Source organism: Ambystoma mexicanum, chromosome 7q (genome assembly GCF_040938575.1).
Source record: "Ambystoma mexicanum isolate Mex_15411 chromosome 7q, UKY_AmexF1_1, whole genome shotgun sequence".
Lineage (NCBI taxonomy): Eukaryota > Metazoa > Chordata > Amphibia > Caudata > Ambystomatidae > Ambystoma > Ambystoma mexicanum.
Window position 1 is genome coordinate 795,889,749 of NC_090941.1, and position 22,280 is coordinate 795,912,028.

Below are 22,280 nucleotides of genomic sequence, written 5' to 3' on the forward strand. Positions count from 1 at the left end.
AGCCACAGGACACCAGATTAGAGGAGCCAGCTCAGGCTGCACGAAGTGAAGACCGGGCTCACAGACAAGGTCAGAGATAAACAGTTACATTCCAAGCTCCAAGTGACAAGGGATCAGCTGCCGGAAAATGGAATAAATCTTCATAAATACAGACCAAAGAGCTCAATTGATTGATATTTTATTTCTATCGCGCTCGTACACAAGTGATTCAGAGCGCGACAAGGCAAGGGAAGGGAACAGGGGAGAACAAAACAGCGATCTTACTAGGCCAAGTGACATTGAGAACGCGCAAGTGCATGGGAGAGGGGGGAGGGGAAAAGTGCATGGAAGGGGGGAGAGGTGGAAAGTGCGAAGCAGAGGAGAAACAGATAAATAACAATAAATAAATAATAAAGGCAACAAGCAGTGGTAATGCAGCCAGCAATTTGCAAGTGCTAGGTTTAAGGCAGCAGACAGGGTAGGTCCGATAAGTGCAGGAAGAAAAAGTGGGGGGCTGTATGGGTATAGATACAGACCCCAGTGCAAGGGGTGGCCCGAAGGCAGTGCGGGAGGGTGACTGGATGAGCAGGTACCTGGGCCCAAAAGACAGAGGGTGGCCAGGTGCACGGTGCCAAGAGAGAACAGATCAGCAGGGGAGAGGGGGAGCGAAGGCAGAAGAAAAGAGGAAAGTCTTGAGGTGCTTCCGGAACCGGAGATGGTTCTCCTCAAGTTTTAGAGTGGCAGGGAAGCTGTTCCAGAGGGAGGCCCCAGCCGAAGACAGAGATCTACCCCCAGCTCGTTTCTTAGAAAAACGACTGACCCTGAGTGAGTTGGAGGTAGAGGAGCGAAGAGCTCGAGAGGGGAGGTATTTGCAGAGGGATAGCTGAAGGTATTTTGGACCCAGGCCCCAGAAAGCCTTGTGGACAATGCATAGGGTTTTTAATTTAATCATTGCATCCACTGGGAGCCAGTGAAGAGATTTCAGAGCTGGAGAGATACGATCCCAGGGCGTGAGGCCAAGGACAAGTCTTGCAGTCCTGTTCTGGATTAGTTGCAGAGGGCAGAGAGTAGAGGCAGGTAGATTTAGAAAGAGGCTATTTAGAAAGAGGCTGTTACAATAGTCCAATCTAGAGAGAACCAGAGCTTGAGATACCATGAACTTCTGGGGGAAGGAGAGGAAAGGCAGAGTACCTCCGCGGGGGTGCAGTCGGAAATTTGACTTTTTAGAGACCTCAGAGATGTGGGCGGAGAAGGAAAAGGTGGAGTCAAAGATGACCCTGAGGTTCTTAGCCTCGCAGGTGGGGGTAGGAGGAGGGCCAACAGAGGCCGGCCAGAGAGTGAGGGGAAAGGATGGTGAAGGTGTGCCGATGAGGAGGATCTCTGTCTTGCTGGCATTCAGACAAAGATCATTGGCGGCACACCAATCTTGAATGGCAGTTAGGCAATCAGAGATGAGAGAGGGAGAGGAAGTGGCAGAGGGCAGCCTGAAAATGAGTTGAGTGTCGTCAGCGTAGCACTGGAAATTTGAGCAGAAAATGGCAATGCAGTGGGCGAGAGTTGCCAGGTATTGGTTAAAAAGCCAGGGTGAGAGGTTAGACTCCTGGGGAACACCAATGTTGTGGTCTATAACCACGGGATGCAGCCGAACTAGACAATAGGCATTTACCCTTGGTGGGAATATGAGTCATTCTCAGCCACCCAGACGAGAAGTGTAACAAGTGTTGCAACATGGCAATGTGGAAACACACTCTCATAGGCAAAGGTGGTCTACTACCAGATACAATTGTGACACATAGTCACTTTGCATCACCTTGAAAATGTGCACACAGGGCTGAGAACCGAACTGGGTCCCAGGCCTGGATAGACCAGGTCTAACCAATCAAGAGACAGAACTCCAGGGGTGGATTGCAAAGGACAAGGGCCAATGGTAAGTCCACAATCCTGTTACAATGTACTAGATAGTTTTGTGGGGACGGGAAAGTTCAGCCACCTGACATGTGAGGGCCAGTCGAATAACTTCTCTACGGTATAGATATAGTTAATACCACTCTCAGCATCCAATCCGTACAAGAGATAGGTTTTTGGGAAGGGCCCAGGTGATGTCATTTGTGTACAAAACTACGGTTGTGTCTTGGGGAGCAGATATTTTGGGAGAATTGAGATTGTCCTGTTTGATCCCTGTCAAATTTTTGTAATAAACCATTGAACTTCCCTTTGGCTGAGTCCTCTGTTATTCTGGGGGAGGGTCGTTGGGCCCTCAAGGCAGAACACCCCAAGGCCTCTGATCCGCACCAACACTTCCAATTCTACTCCCATTCTGGGCCAATAGAAGTGGGCTGAGAGCCTCTGCTTATTCTTCTTGGTGCCAAGATGACCAGCTAAGGGTACCTCATGTGCCAACTGCAACAGGAAAGGCCTGTATACCTGGGGTACAACCAACCTCTTGATTGTAACATGTTCAGGCTGAGTGGGCTCACTGTAAAGAAGCTCACCCTTCCAATAAATCTTAAAAGTCCTAGGCACTTCTCCTTGTGCCTGGGGCCAATTTTCTGGCACTCTCTTTGACCCTTACAAAAGTCCCCCCTATAGGGCCCACCTTCAACTAACAAGCACTGGAGGTCTTGGTGATCCTCTGGGTTGAGTACTTATCCCTGAGGAGGGTCCTCTGGCTCTTCTTGCTATGGAGTTGAGTCAAGGGTCAGCACTGGGCCTAGTCCTTCAGGATCTGGGGCTATAGTGGGTGCTGTAGAAACAGCAGGAAGAGAAGGAACCCCCTTCACAGAGATGGTTTTCTTACTCTTCCTCCTAGCCTTGGGTTTCCCCTTTGGGTTTGGTAGCTGACTATCAGTCAGACCCTGTTGTACCTGTGACCTAGTGACTGCAGCAGCAGTCAGGGGTCACTCATCTGAGATTAACCCCACCTCAAATGAGTCATTCCCCATCAAAATGTTGGCAGGTGCATTGTCCTGAACCAGGACATGAAGACATGAAGCTTTGCTGTCTTGTCGTCCATCTGAATGGTGACTAGGGCTACAGGAGATAATTTGGAGGCCCACCAGCTAACCTAGTGGTCCACAGAGGAGCACCTACATAGTCCTCTGGCCTGAGCAGGGCCCTGTCCACCACTGTCATGCTAGTCCCAGTGCCTCCCAAACTGTCCCTTGGGGCCTTGGACCAGCTAAGAGCTGGGGGGAAATCAGCTGAATTGAGTGGACCATTAAATACAGTGGTAATAGTGCTACCGCCACATTTAAGGGTTACCGCCAAACTCGTAATGAGGCCCTAAGTGCCTTACCTTTATACTTGAGGTCACCCTTTCTGTGGTTAAAAGCCCCACAGTCCCAACAAGTGTCAGGAATGTGAGGGACTGAACTGAATCCACTGGGAGCCTGCTTTGCAGTAGGATTACCACTAGTCTTACTCCCAACCCCATGAGACTTATCCCCACTAGATCTTTGGACCTTAGAGGGTGATTGTTTAGGTTTATTCAGAAGTGGCTGCTTCTTAGACTCCTCAGCCTACTGAGGGTTCCACTTGTCCTTGTCCTTCCCACTGGGATCCTTAGGGGACACCCTGCGGGAGACCCACTTATCAGCCAACTTGGCTAACTTGAAAGGATCCAAAATATTCTGGTCAACAATGTACTGACGCAGATCTGTTGAACAAGCTTCAGACAGTTTTTTAAAAAACAAGAGGTGTGACAATTCAACAAAATCAACAAACACAAGTGAACAGGGTCATTCCTACCACAATGGAACAGTCAAGTGAGCAACTTGTCAAATGTGAAACACACACCTTTGTACTGGTGTTTAGAGTATTTATAATCAAAAGGCAGGACCATCTGGTCTAATTGAATACACGACATAGAACATATTCATTGAACTACAGAGAAGCAACAAATGCATGGCATTAAAGCACAACAAGGGAAGAGACAAATCGGTCTCAAGTTATAGTACAAACAGTTGAGTGAATACATTACCTACTGTTATGTCACAAAATGACAGCAGTATAGAAAGTCAAGTGAATATTCAAAACACAAAGTTCAAGGCATGAGAAAAGCACCAAATAGGAGCACTGTGATTGGAAGGACAATGGTCTTTGCAATAGTTTAAATGGTTTGTAGTATAGTTATCAGTATACACTCAATAAAAGCCTACATCAATACAGATGTGTAGATATTTTATAGTAGCTAGGTTCAACACTGTGGGCCTCATTATGACTCTGGCGGTAGCCGTGCCGGTAAAACCGGCACAGCTGCCTCCGGAGTCCTTTTTTTTCCAGCGCCCGGGAATGGGTAATGACTGGGGCATTACAGCCCCGGCAGACCCGGTAATTGCCCATTCACGGGCACCGGAAAATATTACTTCCCATTCCCATTTGAGTCCCAATGGATTCAATGGGAAGGGGGAGGCCGGATGCACCGGCACCATTTGTGAATGGTGCCGGTGCATCTGACATGGTCTGCTCGTGGCTGCCAGTCTGCCCGCCAGGTCAGACATGGCGGGCGAAAAGGCATCCGCGAGCAGACCTTGTAGTTTGCTGGTCCGGTAACAACAGTACCGGCAAGCTTACTGGTACCGTTGTTACTGGACCGGCAAACTTATAATGAGGCTCTGTTTCTTAAAACCAGTGATCGTACCACTGTACAACAAGTGTAAAGACTGGAGGGGGTATCCATACATCTGCCCTAAATATGGTAGAGTAAAGGCACAGAACTGACCCAGCAAGGCTCTCAGTTTGGTAGCTATGGACGAGCAGCCAGGCTTAAGCTTTCAGGAGGTGATGCAAGCAGGTTCTTAAGTATAGTGAATCCCCAAAGCCCCCACAAAGGAATGTGCACACACTATGTCAGGTGATAAATCAGCATCTTTACATAAAGATTTCAGGAATATATATGATATGACATGATATGGCATTTATAACGCGCCTATACACAAGTGTTTCATGGCGCGACGAGGCATGGGAGGGGAAACAGAGGGAAGACAGACAACGATCTTCCTAGGTCAAGTGTCATTCATATCGCGCAAGTTTAAAGGAAGGGGGAGGAAGAAAAGTTCAGGGTGGGGAGGGAAAGGGCAGAGCATGGGATAATAGAATAACAAGATAAATAAACGGCCAGCAGGTGGCAAGTGCAGGGTGAGTGCAGACATAAGTGCTAGTGGGGCGACTGTAGGGGTACAGAAAACATTCCCCAGGTGCAGGGGTTGCCATGGAGGCAGTGCATGCATGCATCTGGCAGGGCTAGGGCCCGGGATCAGATGGGCGGCCAGGTAACCAGTGCAGTCTCAGTAACAGCCAGGACTTTAGCAGTGGAGAGGGGGAGAGAAAGCGGAAGCAAAGAGGAGGGTTTTCAGGTGCACATGATTTATACACATATAAATAATAACACTTTGTACTTGGAATACTGATTCAAAGAATGGTAAATACATACACTATATTTGGGACCACAAAATACTTAAATCCAGTAATAGATGCACTAACAGCAGACAGTTTTAAATATGCAAGCAGATTCTTAAATTATGTGTAACAGCATAGAATAAGGAGGAAGGCAGGCTAGTTGTGAACAGTGGGAGAATACTTTCTTTAGCTTAGATAAATAATTCTGAGAATACCCCCACCTGGGCAACCTGTGATAGAAAGGTTAGGGAGTAACTTATGGTGACTTTTACAGCCCAGTCCAATAATGTTTAACAACCTTGTACTTTCTTTGAAAGGTTCTACCACCCCAAAGTACCATAGAGGCCACAGGAGAACAGGATCCCAGATTACTCTGGGACCCCTGGACGGCTCCTGAGGCTAGAAGAAGCTCTTCCTTGTCACAGTACCTTTGGTGCCTTGGCAGGCAAAGTGGCAGAGTTTCTCGGCTTTACTCAACAATTCCCTCCGAGGATGGACCCCCTTTGAAAGAAGGAGCCACTGGGATGCTGAACCAAGAATAAAAAGGGAACCAAAGTCTTTTGGAAAGACAGCTGTTTGGCTCTTTGCTGTGCTCTCCTTTCTTCGAAGATTTCTCTGGCTGAAGAAGTCCTTGGAAGGTGGAACTTGCTGTGGTCTCCTTAAAGGCCTGGTCGCTGAAAATAAGATGCCTGTGACCCTTCAAAGACTTCCGACGGTGACAGGTGCATAGGTCACTTTTGGAGTCTGGTTTTGGAATATTGCAGTTTTCTGACTTTCGGTTCTTCGGAGTGTGCAACAGCACAGACCTCTGGATGGCTCATTGCGACCTGGACTTGACCACTGGAGTGGACCTCAGACCCTCGCCAAGTCTGGACCGTTGGGACAACTTTGATATCTTCGGGTGGCGAGAGACCCAACAGCAGACCTTCCTCGACACCCAACGACTCAAGGTTCACTACTGCAGGATAATGTGGTCAGTGTTGACTGGACTGCAAGCATGTCCTTTCAAATGTTCTTAGGCAGTTTGTAACTTTCACAGCTCCGGGTGTCCAGTAGTACTATGCCAGGGTACCCCCTCTTATGGGCGGTAGACAGCAACTGGTTACAGCGGTCACAAAATGCCCCTCGGACTGGGTGCCAAAATTGATTTCTCGGGCTTGACATGTCCAGCACTCCTCTTCTGGACTTCAAAGGCCCTTTCTCTGGATGGCAGGCACACAGCACTGGCTGCAAGGATATTTTGATGAAGAGTAGCAGCTTTACACAATTGTCCCTTGTAGCTCGGGGAGAGGTCTCCTTTGCAGTTTCTCTCCGGATCAGTCCTTAGAAGACACAACAGCTTTCGGATTGTTGAAGAAATGCAGCAGCAGACTTCTCTTCCAGCTGGGTTTCAAGAAACAGCTTCTACTTGCTAAGCTTCAACTTCAGCTACTGAACAAGTTGGCAAGTGAGAAGTCCCCAGATATACACACCTGTCCCTCATTCACTCTGCCTGAGCCAGGCTCAGCCAGCCAATGACAAACTAGGGCATTCATGCAGGCAGGCAGCAAATCAGGCTCAGAGGCATTCAGGCCATTCATTCCACCCAGACACCCATAACCAAGAAATGTGGATTGGGGCAAGTGCCCAGCATTTCAACACACTACACTGCATTCTTGTCAGTTTCAGGCAGGACTGTCTCATTCATTTTGTCACATGCACAGAAACCAGACAACAGAGAATGTGAGTTGACTCCCAACTCCATTCACACAGGTCCCACGCCTAGGGTGTACCCACAACAAAAAACACCTGGGAAGTTACCAGTCAGTCTGACAGGAGGCAGCCCCAGAGCCATATATGGTAATTCCACCCAACAGCCATTCAGGAGGGAGGGACAGAGTCGGGGCTTCCCAGAACTTTAGGAAACAAGGCAAAGGGCAATAGAAACCTAGAGGCCACAGGGGCCATCTTGCCGCTATCAGGAATTCATTGATTCCTATGGCAAGGCCTGGGTGTCACAAAAAGGAGGATACTCCAATCCAGTGTCAAGTCAGCATGTATCTGCCACCAGCCCATACCCTGCTTGTGAGCAACACACAGGTACCCAAATACACACATAAGGGGTACAATGGTGTGCCCTCACCCATGGGTGCCATAAGAGTAGCCCACGGGTGTTGTTCATCAAAAGATAAGTATGAAAAGCTCCACTGCCAGATGTCCAGGCTGGACCTCAGTGACAGAAAACATTGAGAAAATACACACACAAAAGTGGTAGGACTAGCATTAGGCTGCCCTGTCCCCCCATATTTCCATTCTCACAGTCCTCTTCTGTAGTGGTGCAGATAGACTGTAGAACTAGTGGTATGAGAGGTTGCCCAGTGCACTGCCAGTGATTAGGATAAACTGAAAATCTTTTACCCTCATGTTTGGTCATAACCCATAGTACAAGTTATTTAAAGGCAAGAAAGTAAACAACACACTACCTTTTTTTTATAAGCATTTCACCAACGACCTGTCTCTGTTAAATGCGCTCCCAGAAGCCAAATCACTTATGTATGCAAGGAGAATGGATACCACATATTTGCACTACTGTCCATCCCCTCCAGAAGCCTTTTAGAATAAGGTGACCTGAGCATTTATGGAAGTAGCACAAATAAAAGGAAAACGTTCTATGCGCTCGTTTCATTTGTGCTACTTTCTGAGAATCTGGCCCTATATGTTTTGGCAGGAGCAGAGTATAGACACAGAATGGGATCACCTTGTCTCCATGCCCCATACTCCCTGACTGTGAAAATAGAATGGTTTCCCGACGGCATGTAATTTTCATGTGGCAAAAAACCATTAGATACCTATCTGAATCCATTTTAAATGCTGACTGACTGAGTTAAAAAAAAGAACGTTCAACAATTTTGTCTGGATAAACCTGTTTACGCTAAGTAGTGAAAATGATGAGAAATGCAGAGAGGGCGAAAGTGCACGGCATTGTGCAAGTTAGGCTGTCCTTGCAATGAAGGAGGGTGGCCAGCTTTTGAAAAATAAATGGGCAGCGTTGTGGGCTGCCTCCGGTCTCCGGGGCAGCCCACTGGTGCCGTCGGGATCACGCGATGGCAGTGGACACGTCAGCGGACAACCGTCGTGTCTCACGTAGGGAGGCACCCTACAGCGCCCGGTGTCACCAGGCGCAGGATCCACAGTGCAGGGTTTGTCACACCCAGATGCCAGCGGTCACGGCTCCGAGAACACTCGGGCCGTGCCGCACACAATGTCACGACCACGTGGCAGGCCCACAACCTGTACGCACAAGCACACACACAGACACGAGTTGCCACTTCCTGGGACTCTGCTGCTCTGCCCTCAAAGCGCCAGCAGAGCCCCTTTTATTAAGTGAGCGTCATGACACAGTCACCGTGCTCACGTCGGCCAAAACACTAGACCCCCACACAACATCCCTCCTTTATTATAAACAAACAAAATTAAGGAAACCCACCGCAAACATCAAACACTCTACTGGGTTCCATTTGGTGCCTTCTAGTCCACGCACCAAGTGTGCCCCCACATCATCAAAGCAAACATTGGGTGCATTCCAGTCCGTGCACCACCTAAAAGCTACTTGAAACTCAAACATTATAACACTGCAAAACAAAACAGGTGAGTTCCAGTCCGCACACCACGAGGCCCAACCGCGGGCTGGGAAGCCCAGAAAATTCCCGGATCAAACTGGCCACCGGCGCCGCTGCAGGACATGAAGAATACGTTCTCTTCGTATTCCTCCTCCCCCACATCATACGGAACTTCTCGGGGACCCTCCACCACCTGGACAACCGCCACCTTGGGGGTCTTTCTCGCCTTCGCCTCATTCCCCCCTGATGCCCCACCGTGCCAGCTGGGACTGGGGCGAGGCACACTTGTGCGAAATGATCCCCTTTTCCGCAGCTTCCACAGATTTGTCCTATCGCTGGGCAGTCCTGCGGGTGTGGCATATCCCACCCACACTGATGACATATGGTGGCATTGGGGTCTCTCCTCGGCCGGTCTCCCCTCCTTATCACTCTTCCTCCTGGCCACCTGCCGACAGCAGCCACCTCCTCAACCTTCACTCGCGGTGTGGGGACCTCCACCTTGAGGTGGTGTCTAGATGAATCAATGACCGAGGCCCGCACCTCCGCCAGTTCCTGGGCCCGGCCAAGCTCCAATATTCTATCGAGGGTCAGCGCTGGGTCCCTCAGAACCTGCTTGAGCAGTTTGGCAGAGCTGCAGCCACAGATAATTTGCGCCCGGACCTCGTGCTCTTCGAAATTCCCCAGGGCACAGGACAGTGCAATGCCGCGAAGCTTCCCATGGAATGCATCGAGGCTTTCCCCTTCCTCCTGCCTCGCACACCTCATCCTGAACCTCTCATAGTCCCTGTTGACCATGGCTCTGAAATACTCGTTCAGGGCTGCAATGGCTGTGTCGTATGACTGATCTCGGGGCTTTAATGTCTTGAACAGTCTCTGGACGGCCAGCCCGGCAGAGCACAGGAGTGTCGGGCGTTTGGCTGCGTCTTTGATCTCCATTGCAGCGAAGTACAACTCCAGGTTCTCCACCCAGGCCACCCACCGGGCCCCCAGACTTGCAGGCGCACCCAGGATATCGAAATGGGGTATTGGTGCCAACTGAACCCGACATACCCCCTCGTCGTCCGACATGTTTAGTATTGTGGGGGATGCCAGCCGCAGTCACCGGCATTGAGGGATGCCCGTATTCCCGGGCCTCAGGTAGCTTGACTGCCTTATGGGGAGGTCTCTTGGCAGCACCCGAACATTCCCGGGGTAGTGGTTTCCCTCTCGGGGGAGTCGCTGGTGGCAGACCGGGGCGTCCCCGCTGCACTATACCCCAACCAGGGCACACCCTTCCTTTGTCCTGATGGCCACGCTCTTTCCCACCCCTGGTTGACTGCCCTGGGGTCACCCAGTTCCTCCTCCCCAGGGGCACACAAGCACTCCAGATGGAGCCACAACGCCTAGGGCCCGGTCAGGTACAACTGCGGGGTTCAGGTGACACCCCTCTTTCTTTATCTGATCTTCGAATGTTCAGGCCAGGCCCCTTTCTGGCTGTTCCGCCAGCCTCAAGGTGCAATTATGGACAAAACTCGACTTACTTCCTTCCAGGCCTAGGTATTGACAGGCCTTATGTCACTGGGGGCCGGGGCCTGCTTAGGCTGGTCACCGCCGCAGCCCAGGCATGGTAATGTCTCTCCCCCTCTTCGGGCGAGGCGGAGGGATGACCCCGCCCTTTTCCTTTGTTCCCCGGCGGTACCTGGGGGGGCGGGCTGCGGACCTCTGGAGGCCACACCTCCTTTCTGGGCCGCTTCGTCGGCCACGCGATTCACCTCCTCAGAGTCGGGTGATAAAAAAAACTTCCGGCAGTCACAGGCCAGACGGAGGGTTGGCCCCACCCCCTCCTTTTTCAGGAACGGACCAGGCTCCTCCTCCCCAGTCTGGACCACGCGGGCACCACCACCCGCCGGGTGCCCCGCACGGCCGGCGCCACGATCGAAATCAGCCACCTCAGCTGATCCCAGGTGACCTGTGCCGATGTACCGCACGAGGTCCCTGAGCCGCCAGCAGCCCAGCTGACACGCGGCTGCAGCCTCTCCTCCTCCACGCATGCGGCCCGATGCCGCTTCAGTCCGGCTCCAGCAGGCACCAGGCGACCAGCGCAGGAGGACCGCACCAGGTCCCGGGGCCTCCCGCACTCCTGCGACCACCAGGTGCCTCTTCTACATGGCCACCGATTGCGGCCGTGTGCGCGGATCCGTTCTTCCGCCCACCACCATCAGCAGCTGGCGGGCGCGACCTCGTCACCAGTGTTGTGGGCTGCCTCCGGTCTCCGGGGCAGCCCACTGGTGCCGTCGGGATCACACGATGGCAGTTGACACGTTGGCAGACAACCGGCGTGTCTCACGTAGGGAGGCACCCTACGGCGCCCAGTGTCACCGGGCGCAGGATCCACAGTGCAGGGTTTGTCACACCCAGACTCCAGCGGTCGCGGCTCCGAGGACACTCGGGCCGCGCCGCACACAAGGCCACGACCATGTGGCAGGCCCACAAGCACACACACAGACACGAGTTGCCACTTCCTGGGGCTCTGCTGCTCTGCCCTCGCAGCGCCAGCAGAGCCCCTTTTATTAGGTGAGCACGTGAGCGTCATGACACAGTCACGACGCTCACGTCGGCCAAAACACTAGACCCCCACACAACAGGCAGCATGTAGCGAGCAGCGCAAATGACAATATACAAACCACGCCTTGTTGATGTCTTGTGCTCATTGGGCTCGTTGTCACTCTCTCTGTCTCTCTCTCTCTCTCTCTCTCTCTCTCTGTCTCTCTCTCTCTCTCTCTTTTTCTTCCCCCCTCCCTCCTTGATGGAGTTCCTCTTGGGATGTCTAACAAACATGTTCTTGTTTGGACTTTCCTCAATGGAGATGTAAACTTGACTTTTTTTTCTCCAGCTGCGCGTAGCTAATTATAGTTTAAACTAGAACTTCGCACATAGCATAGAGGGCTATTGCAAATGCTGATTCTGATTTTTACGTTAAGGTATAATTTTGTAAATTGATTTAGTCAAACACAACTTTGAGAGCAGCCTGCCATTTACCGTGGGTGGAATGTGCTGGAAGCATGCTTTAGCTATTCCAACTATAACAGGCTGTAATTGTAAGACATTGCTTACCACTGTTCTTCAAAGTGGAATAAATACATAAACTTACTCTTAAGATAATTGCAGGTGATAAACCGTGTTTCAGACACCTGCTTTTTAATAAGAATGCAAATGAAAGTTATACTTCTCTCCTGACTGAACAACAGCTGGACGTTTTCTAGTGAACACAACTTAATTATTTTAATCAAAATGTGTTTTGTGCACATATAAAACACATGGTTTGTGTGGAAGAATCATGTAAGGCAGCAGATGTTAAGCTATTTTATGTATGAAGATGGAGAGCGTCGGCTACTCTTGACCTAAAAGAGCAAATGTCCAGCTGTTTTGTGGGCACACAAGAGCACCTTTCTGATGAAAATAATAGTAATCGAGAAACTTGAACTGTGTCATGTGACGGTGATTCGAGGCCGGCGTCCTCTTGCGTGCAGACGCGGCTGCATCTTTGGCCCACGACCGACGCATGCACGCTCATATTCACATTGTGGTTGCAGTCAAGTAGCAATGTGAATTGTGGACAAATTGCCGACCCGAGGGTCTGGCCCGGTTTTGTCCTTTCCACATTGTTGGCCGAGATGCAAAGGTTTGATTGGAGGATCCCAAAACTCCCTAGCTTGTGCCACCTGTGACTCCAACTGTATCATGGGCTTCATCAGAGCAAGTTCACTGCAGGCCAAAGGTGCAGGAGTACAGCACCAGGACATTACTGCATGTGACGCGGGGGAAGAATAGACGTGGAACACCAATGGTGGTTGCAGGTCACGGGGACAAAGTGATGCTTAAGAAGTACCTTTTGACCCCATTGAGATAAGCTGCGATTTCATCAAATGGAGAAATACTGTATTTTGAATAATCTGAATACCTTGAGCCCACGTCCTGGAATAAAAGCAGCCCGCCCCTTTCTTGTAGGCCAATAGCCAGTGAGCGCCTTGTAAGTGCACCCCCTTTTCCCTGACTGAAAGCATGGGCACTACTACTATTCTCCAACATGCAGCAAGCCGGGTAGATTAATCCGGATAAATAAGACTGTCAGTCGGCCGCTAGGATTTAGCCGCCCTGTGTAGCTGCAAAACGTGAGTAGGCTCAGTGAGGCTAGCCAGCTAATCAAAGGGAGGTGCAGCAGGGGGAGGGACGTTTAGGGGATGTGTTTAGTGTCTGCACCATAGGATCATGGTTTCTCCAAGTTTCTTGCCCTGATTACCGGGTTGACACAATGCAAATTGTAAATAAGCTACCAGCAAGAAACCTCCTTCCTCCTGCTCCCTCTGTCTTTCAGAAATATTTCTCCCAATGTTTAAAAGGAAGTCCACTTTTCTGGGATCTAAATGTGGGGCTTTTGAGAAGCTGTGAGCATCTAGAGCTGTCCACACTAAGGGCTAGTGTGGGTGAATTATGAAGCTGCACCTTCATAAAATATTTATACACTCAACACAGCTGCCAAAAATACTGAAGGAGAGTTCCTAGCCACCCTATGGCTGACATTTTAGCAAACAGTGGATGCCAGGCCATTTTGGACCAGCAGCCCTGAATTAACTGTTTCCCCCCCAAAAATTGCAATCTATATAAAAATCCATACACTGGGGCTTGCGCATGCTACAGTCCCACAAACCCCATTTCATGTTCAGAAAAAATAGAGCCAGAAGGGTGGAAGGTCAAGGTGGAATGAGCTAAAAACAGCTTTCGTCACTGGAAATTGGTGTTCCAGCCATTCTCATGCTTCATGCTTCATGTACATCGTCTGATGGAGGGAACGATTAGCGATCCCTATGACGACCACAGCTTCTCCATCATCTTATCACCAGGGATATTTATAATCATTGAATAAACTCCTGCAATATGCGCCCTTTACTGGCAAGAAGTGGGGTTCCAGGGGCTAGTGCAGTTTCTGTAACTCTTTTTAGCTCTCCAAAGCTATTAATAGGGGGAGCTTGTCAAACTTGCAAGCTGAACTAATTGATTTATGTGGTCCAAACTCTCCTTTTCGGGTGAAGTGGTAAATGGAGGTTATCAAGAATTTGACTCGTTTCAAAGAGAATCCTATATAACAATCGGTCTTATTCTGTGATAGTACCAGAACAGCATACCCCAGTGGGATGGTGGAGACCAGTTTTGGCAAGGGAACAAAGCTCCTAATTTAAGCAGGTCTAGCAAAAGTGGTGCGAGCAAGAGGTAGTTGTAAAGGAGAGAGAGCAACCCTGATCCAAAACTTGCCTCCATACGTAACCCCCTTCCTCATCCCAACTACAGTAAGGCTACTCTCATGCCTGCCACATGCCATATGATTCAGGTCCAAAGTGTCCTCACTAGTGAGGCAGGGTCTGGGAATAAGAGTGAGGTGGCATGTGATTTGGGGAAAACCATGTGAAGAGACAATAATGTTGGTCCAGAAGTTAATGAACCACAAAAAGTACCTGATGATTATGCTTCTGTCACTTCAATGATATCAAGGTCTTTGGTAGGATCTGCTACTTCTATTGGATGAGAGAGCCCCTGTTACAAGTCATGAAGGCAGTGCACATCTCCTTCATTGTCGTACGTAGCCAGTGTGAGTTGTGGGGCTGGAAGCCTCAAGCTTTGGGCCGAGGGGGAAGTAGGGCATCAATTATTCGTATGATGCACCATCCCTGGCTCTCCTTTTTCACTGATCGATTCACTGCCACAGGAAGGCCAGTTTGGGGTTTCATTATCATTTTTTGAGCAATGGGATCCCCAACACAAAGTAGTGCCCACAGCAAAGATCATAAGAGGTAGTCCCAAAGCAACCTGAATATAGCAAGGCTAGGTAGTAAGATCAGTGATACCGACTGTATAGAGCACTTGGCACACTTTGAATTGTTTCTTTCAAAGAGATGTAAATGACAAACACTCAATGAATGTTCTGATGGTATCTCTTTCTCAGACCCAGCTTTTAAAGGTAAAGAATAGTATCCCAAGAGCCATATGGATGTGTGTCAATGACACTGATATTATCGATGATGAGCTCTCCTTCAGAAACCTGATCGGAAACCTTTGTATGGCCACACAGACTAATTTGATGGGGAAGAAAATAATTCTTTGAATGTATACTGTAACCCCAGTGCAGAGGATATTGGAAGAAATCACTAGATAATATCATGTCCTTAATTGTAAAGATTGAGGTGCTTAATGGCCATATGGTACCATTCATTTTCTAGAGACATTGGGGATGAAGTTGAAACCACCCGTTGGGATAATGGGTAGGAAGAGGGGATCGGTACCGCCAAACCTGGAAGGCTCAATTAGACCCTGACCTAAGGAGGAGATAAGCACCACAGATGAAGCAAGAGACTGGATTGCTGTTGGCAAATGGACAGATGAAGTTAGATCTTCTGGCTGTTCCTACCTTCAGTCGGAGCATCAAGGCTTCAATTATAGACACATTTTGTGCCAGCTGTGTGCAGTTCTGCTTGGGGCCTTTAAAGTAGATTGAGAGGGAAATCCAGCCAAACCAAATTATTTTGACCATGACAGTTGTGGTGCTCGAGTGAGACCACAGGCCCTAAACTTTCAAAGATTGTTCCATCTGTTGAGAGTGGATGAGAGAAAATCAAATGGGAGCAATGAGACTCTTAATGAATGACTAGGTGGTTGATGGGAAAAAAACCCTGACAAGTAGTTCTGTCGCAGGATTCTAGCTTATCATCAATTCTAAGCTACTTTGAGAGGTTTATGGCTAGAATTCAGGCCCAATTAACCACCCCAGAAAGCAGGGACAAGTTAAAAGGCTAACAACATGGTTTTACAAAGGATGTAAATTGGTCAAGATTAACTTCTTCAAAAAGCTTTTGGAGATCTGTAAACATTCTCCTGGCGATATTGCAAGGAACAGTGAAGAATATAAATCCTAATAACCAAGCAAGGAGATGAAAGATAGCCACAGGCCTGGGCAAGGTTAAAACCAGCAGCAGATAGCAGGGATGAAAAAGCCTTCTGGAGTATACTGTGGGAGGAGCTCATGAGCTGTGAGACCCTTATTGAGCGTAAAGTCCCAAAACCTAGGACGAAAATGTATTGGCCAGTGTGTCAACAAGGCTACTGGCCTTGACTTCATACCAATAGATCTTTATAAATACAATGCTGTGCTATGTGTCCCATTTCTTTGTTATGTTCCTAACATTATAATCCATGACATATAGTTCTCATAATCTTGTCAAAGCACAAATATTGGTGGTTCATGCCTGCTATCGTCCAATGTCTGTGAACAATTCCTCATCCAAAATCTTTGCCAAATCTTGTTGGGTTGATTACAGTCAGCAGAAGAGGAGTTGGGGTTGTTAACTCAATGTAGGCTCTGTTTATAAATGTTCTTCATATTCTATCTCTCCAATCTGAACTAGTACAGATACGAGTATAAGAGTAGTGTGGCTCATGTGTCTCCATCTTGATTGTTAATAAGTACCTCTCAGCCCTTTGAGCGAGCTTTGGTGGCTGCATCTCCGATCTCTGTGATTTCTTATTTTCACCGTTAAGACTCCACTTATATTTACAGGATTCGACTTGGTTAAGGTAACTATTCTTCTCCATTCGGTCTGTGACCCACAAAGGACTTCAAGACATTATCCCATCTATATTACCGGGGATACTTTACCATCATTAACAAATCTTTTGACACCAGCCTCTACCCCAGTTTTTACAAATTCAGAGTTGTTACACCTTCTTTATACCACTGCCCGCTTATAGCCAGACAATTATAATCCTATTTCCCAACTACCTGTGAAGAGCCACATCCTACAAAACATTGTCCCTCACAAGCGTCAAGGTTATATTGAAGGTCACAATTGTTTTCATGATCTGCATTCTGAATTTCCCCCAAGCTGCTAACTAAAATGGCTACTTTGTTCACCTGCAAACATCTTCTAAAGCAGGGGGCCAAAGGCACAGCAGCAGTATTGATCTTACTCAATCTTTCATGAGATTCTCTTCAACTACCATGCAGAATAGTTCAGATTGACTGGCCTGGCATTGTGCTGGTTCACGTACTTTGTAATGAACAGGGTGCAGCAGTTGGAGATCAATAGTCAGAGCAGATCCTCATGCCCTGTGGGGTTCCGCACTGCTCTGCAATGCCTACTTGTGGTCCCTGGAAGGGCTGATCGAGAAGTCAGGTCTATGTGTTAAAATTAATGCAAACAAAACCCATTTACTCATTAAACTTGACCCCTCTGTTCTTCTCCTGTTTTAGAAAATGTGTCCTAGCCTCTGCCCTGCTCTAACATATACATAACTTTGGTGTCTAACTTGAGTATCCTCTTTCATTCGAGCCTCTGGTCATTGCTGCTGTAAAAAGGATCCCTTCAAGCTTTGCCTCACTGATAATTAGTGCCACAGGTCAGCTCTGCCCATTGGGCACTACTTGTCCAGGCTAGGGCTCTAGCTAAGCTATCTTACTATAACAGAGCGCACAATTGGATTGCCAACAAGCTGCTGGATAAAATACAAATGGGTGAAAAACATGCAATTATAATAATCTAGCGCCTTTGCCGACGTCACCATGTCATATTGGAGATTAAAAGAGGGCTGTTTGACCATTCATTAACAGTTGAAACTCAAAGCAGCAACTCATATGCAAAAGACCCTTACGCTTCCAGGGCTTATCCAACTGTACCCTAGCAGTGCTCTATTGCCCCAGAGGTTCCCTTCACCCAGAGTCCTCAAGAAAGTAACTGCCACAGCCATTCATAAATAAGTCTTTAAACCTGGGGAATGGCTTTATGTCATTCTTTACAAGAATCCGCAAGCTCCTATGCACTCAGTCATTGCTTGCATCTCATGCTAAGCATTACTTAAATGACCATGGTTGGTAGCATTTTTTCCATTCTTTCTCCGAATGGGTTTCTGAGTAATGTATGTTCTGCTATTTGTGTTTTTGTTTGACTGTTTCATACATTCAATTAATCTTGGAGATGTTTGTAGTTTATTGTGCACTTAATAAACTAAGAAATTAACTGAAAATGAAAAAGAATTTGATATAGTGGCGAACTGCGTATTGTTTTGTCAAATTATTTCCAAGTTCATTATTATATACTTATCATTTATTGCTGTCCGACATTCCTTTGATTCAGCTGACAGAACAATCCTGGGGATGATTCTGGGAGATAATGGTTAGGATCCCCGGCTCGTTGACCTGTTCAGAAATGTGTTTGCGCGATGGTAAGATTTGACTATGGTGGGGAATCGCAAGCCCTTCTGAAGTTTAGAGGGGGATTATGCAGGATGGTAACCTGGTTTCCTCCTCTTCCTCAACTTGTATATAATAACCATGACCAGTTGTCTTGGAAAACTAGTGTGGGCCGCTTGACGATGGGATTGATCTATCCCTTTCCCGATGTTTGTCATTGACGCAGTCCCCCTGGCGACACATACATAACATATAAGAAAAACTTGAGTACTTCTGCAAGCAGAGGAAATTGATAATTCATTGGAGCAAGCCCTGGTTCATACTGGTAGTAGCAGGTTCCAAGAAGGGTGGTACTTATAAAATGGTAGGAGAACAACTGCGAAGAGTCACATCCTCGTCCTACATTTTGCAGCCTCTGAATCATGTAAATGGTAGATGAGCAAAGAAATGGTAATATTAATGCAGGCGGCCAACAGGGTGTTGTGGAATGGCAGGAGATCAGAGGGCCTATCTTTACATAAGCTATTCAAATCTATCAGGCAAAAGAGGTTCCAGCTATAGGGTTACGGTGTGGAAATGTGGGTATATCGCAAGGAGATCAATCTCACAACATCTGAAAACACCTTCCATCAGCTTCTTCTGTCGGTTCCAAGAGGGGAGTCAGTAATGTCTATGTGAGCCGAAGTTGGGATAATTCCTGTGTGAGACCTGCTCCAGTTCATACGATTGATCATATTAGCAGAATTCTTTGTAGGAAAGCCTGATCAAAGATTTCAGAAATTAAGAAGGTGTGACTTTACGTCGCATGTCCTAGCATCAGGCATTACCTGACTGACCAAAGGTTCCCTGGAGTATGGATAATCCAAGAAACAATATTTATCATCATCATCAGCAGCAGTAGCAGCTTTAATTCAGATTACTGTACTACAACAAATCAACAAAAAGCCCCAGAATATTACGCACAAACTAAAAAGGAAAATATATACACACTTCCATAATGTGAAGTTAAGATACGTTTAAAACAGTTAATAACATATTAAACCTCTCACTGCGACCTTCCATCACTCTGGACAGAATACACAAATGATTGTCTTCCATACTCTTGGGCCATTGTAAAGGCATATATTTAGAGTCCAAGAGACCACATCATTAGTTAATAACAACATCCATAGCAAACCACATCTGATTTGTCTGAATTTTTATTTTTAAGGAGGGGTGAATATATGTCTGTCTCAAAAGCCTATTTTGGGCAGAACAAAACACATAGGGCCTCATTAGGACCCTGGCGGAAAGGGCTTTACGCCGGCGTAGAGCATGGCGTACCTTTCCGCCTGACTACGAGTTCCCGTAGCGCCATGGTGATTTTTACGCCTGCTTTTTGCAGGCGGAAAAATCCATGGCGCTACGGGACTTGTTGTTAATTACGCCACCGTAATTTACGGTGGCGTAATTAACGCCTTCCCCACTCCCATTATGCCCTATGGGGCAAGAATGGGAATGGGGAAGGGCAAAATGGGGATTGGGGACTTACCGCCCCGCCAAGGTCGGGATGGGGCGCTAAATCCGCCAACCACCATGGCGGAATTGGCAGCTTAGCGCCATGGACCATGGTGCAAATTGCACCATGGTTCTCCGCCAGGGTCGTAATGAGGCCCATAGTGATCTCTACTAACATTGGCCAATAAGAGAATTTACAATCACCCCAAGATTTGCTCTGAAACGTTCCTCAGTTGCTTCTACACTATGTAAAATCTAAGAAGAGTGAATGACATTCTTTCTCTAGTCCAAATAATATGCTCCAGCTTCCCAGAAAAATTGTATTTTCCCTATTCATGTGTTTCACCATCTCTACTACCTCTTTCTGATGGCTATATTGTTTGCCAGCAAATGAGACATCACTCTCTTGGAGTAACCAGGAATACTTAATTGAATCAAAACATTATTCACTGCTATTTTTAACATCCAATTCAAATGTTGTTGTGATTAACCATTGATTGTACCTGGCATTATTAAAATACACATTATATATAATTATTCAGTAAATTATGCTTTTTGGTTATTCCATAATACCATCCATACCAACATTGGTTTGTTCTTAACGATGTCTGAAACATATTTAAATCCTTTCTCATCATGAAGGGAAAAAAACAGTGCTAAAATAGCTATTGATATGATATGATATGATATGATATGATAAGGCATTTGTAACGCGCCTATACACAAGTGTTTCAAGGCGCGACAAGGCTAGGGGGGGGACAAGGGGAGACAGACAACGATCCTACTAGCCTGGGGTCATTCAGATCGCGCAAGTGCAAGGGTAGAGGGAAAGGGAAAAGTGCAATACAGGGTTAAGAATACAAGATAAATAATAGGGCCAGCTGGTGGCAAGTGCAAGGTAAGTGCCGGGAGGAGGGGCTGTAGGATACAGAGACAGTCCCATAGTGCAGTGAGGCAGTGCAGGAAGAGTGGCTGGGCCAAGGACCGAGATCGGTGAGTGGCCCAGTTGCAGATTCAGTGCAGGTTCAGTGATTTTAGCAGGGGAGAGAGGGAGAGAAAGCGGAGGCAAAGAGGAAGGTTTTGAGGTGCTTCCGGAACCGGAGATGGTTCTCCTCAAGTTTCAGGGGGGCAGGAAGGCTGTTCCAGAGGGAGGCCCCTGCTGCGGAGATAGATCTACCCTCAATTCGTTGCTTGGAGAAGCAGCAGACCCTGAGGGAGTTGGAGGTGGATGAGCGAAGAGCTTGAGAAGGAAGATATTTAGGAAGAGAGAGTTGAAGTTATTTTGGGCCAAAGCCCCAGAAGGCCTTGTGGACAATGCAGAGGGTTTTGAACTTAATCCTCGCAGCCACTGGGAGCCAGTGTAGTGATTTCAGTCCTGGAGAGATACGGTCCCTAGGCTTGAGGCCAAGGACAAGTCTCGCAGTCCTGTTCTGGATGAGTTGCAAAGGGCGGAGAGTAGAGGCAGGCAGATTTAGATAGAGGCTGTTACAGTAGTCCAGCTTCGAGAGAACCAGGGCTCTAGAGACAGTGTGCTTCTGGGGGAGGGAGAGGAAAGGAAGGATACCTCTGAGGAGGTGAAGCTGGTAGTGTGACTTCTTAGAGATGTCAGATATGTGAGGAGAGAAAGAGAGTGTGGAGTCGAAGATGACCCCAAGGTTTTTAGCCTTGCAGGTAGGAGCAGGAAGAGGGCAAAGAGAGGCCGGCCAGAGAGCTGCAGGGAAGGAGGGAGTGGGTGTGCCGATGAGTAGAATCTCAGTCTTACTGGCATTAAGGCAGAGGTCATTGGCGGCACACCATTCCTGGATAGCAGAAAGACAGTCAGAGAAGAGGGAAGGAGAAGAGGAGGCCAAGGGTAGCCTGAAAATGAGCTGGGTATCATCCGCATTGCACTGAAAATTGGGTCCGAGAGCGGCGATGCGGTGGGCAAGAAGTGACAAGTACTGTTTGAACAGCCAGGGAGAGGGGTTAGATACCTGGGGGACACCACAGGTAGAGAAAAAGATGTCAGAGAGGAAGGACCCCAGTTCGACCTGGGAGGGTCGATTGGAGAGGAAGGCGGTCAGCCACGCCAGAGCCTGACCAGTGATACCCAGGATATCACGGAGACGATTGAGCAGTATGGTGTGGTTGACAGTGTCAAAGGCAGAGGAAAGATCGAGCAAAATGAGAACACAAGGGGTGTTGGAGTCAAGGTTTGAGAGCAGGTCCTCACGGATGTTCACTAGAGCAGTTTCCGTGCTTCTGGCAGCCCGAAAGCCAGACTGATGGGCATGAAGACCACCAACAGATTCAGCATGGAGATTAAGTTGGGAGATGGCCAGTTTCTCCAGGAGCTTGACCAGGAAGGGAGTGATAGAGATTGGGCGATAGTTAGCTGGGCAGGAGGGGTCGGAAGAAGCTTTCTTAAGAAGGGGGTGCACAAGGGAGCGCTTGAGGGCGGATGGGAAGACTCCAGAGGCGAAGGAGTGATTGCAGAAGTCAGCCAGGGCAGGAGCCAAGGAGTCGATGTGCTCCTTGATAGTTTTGGAGGAACAGGGGTGGACCTGTTTAGACGAGACTTTCATAGATCGGACTTGTCTCGAAACCTCGTCAGC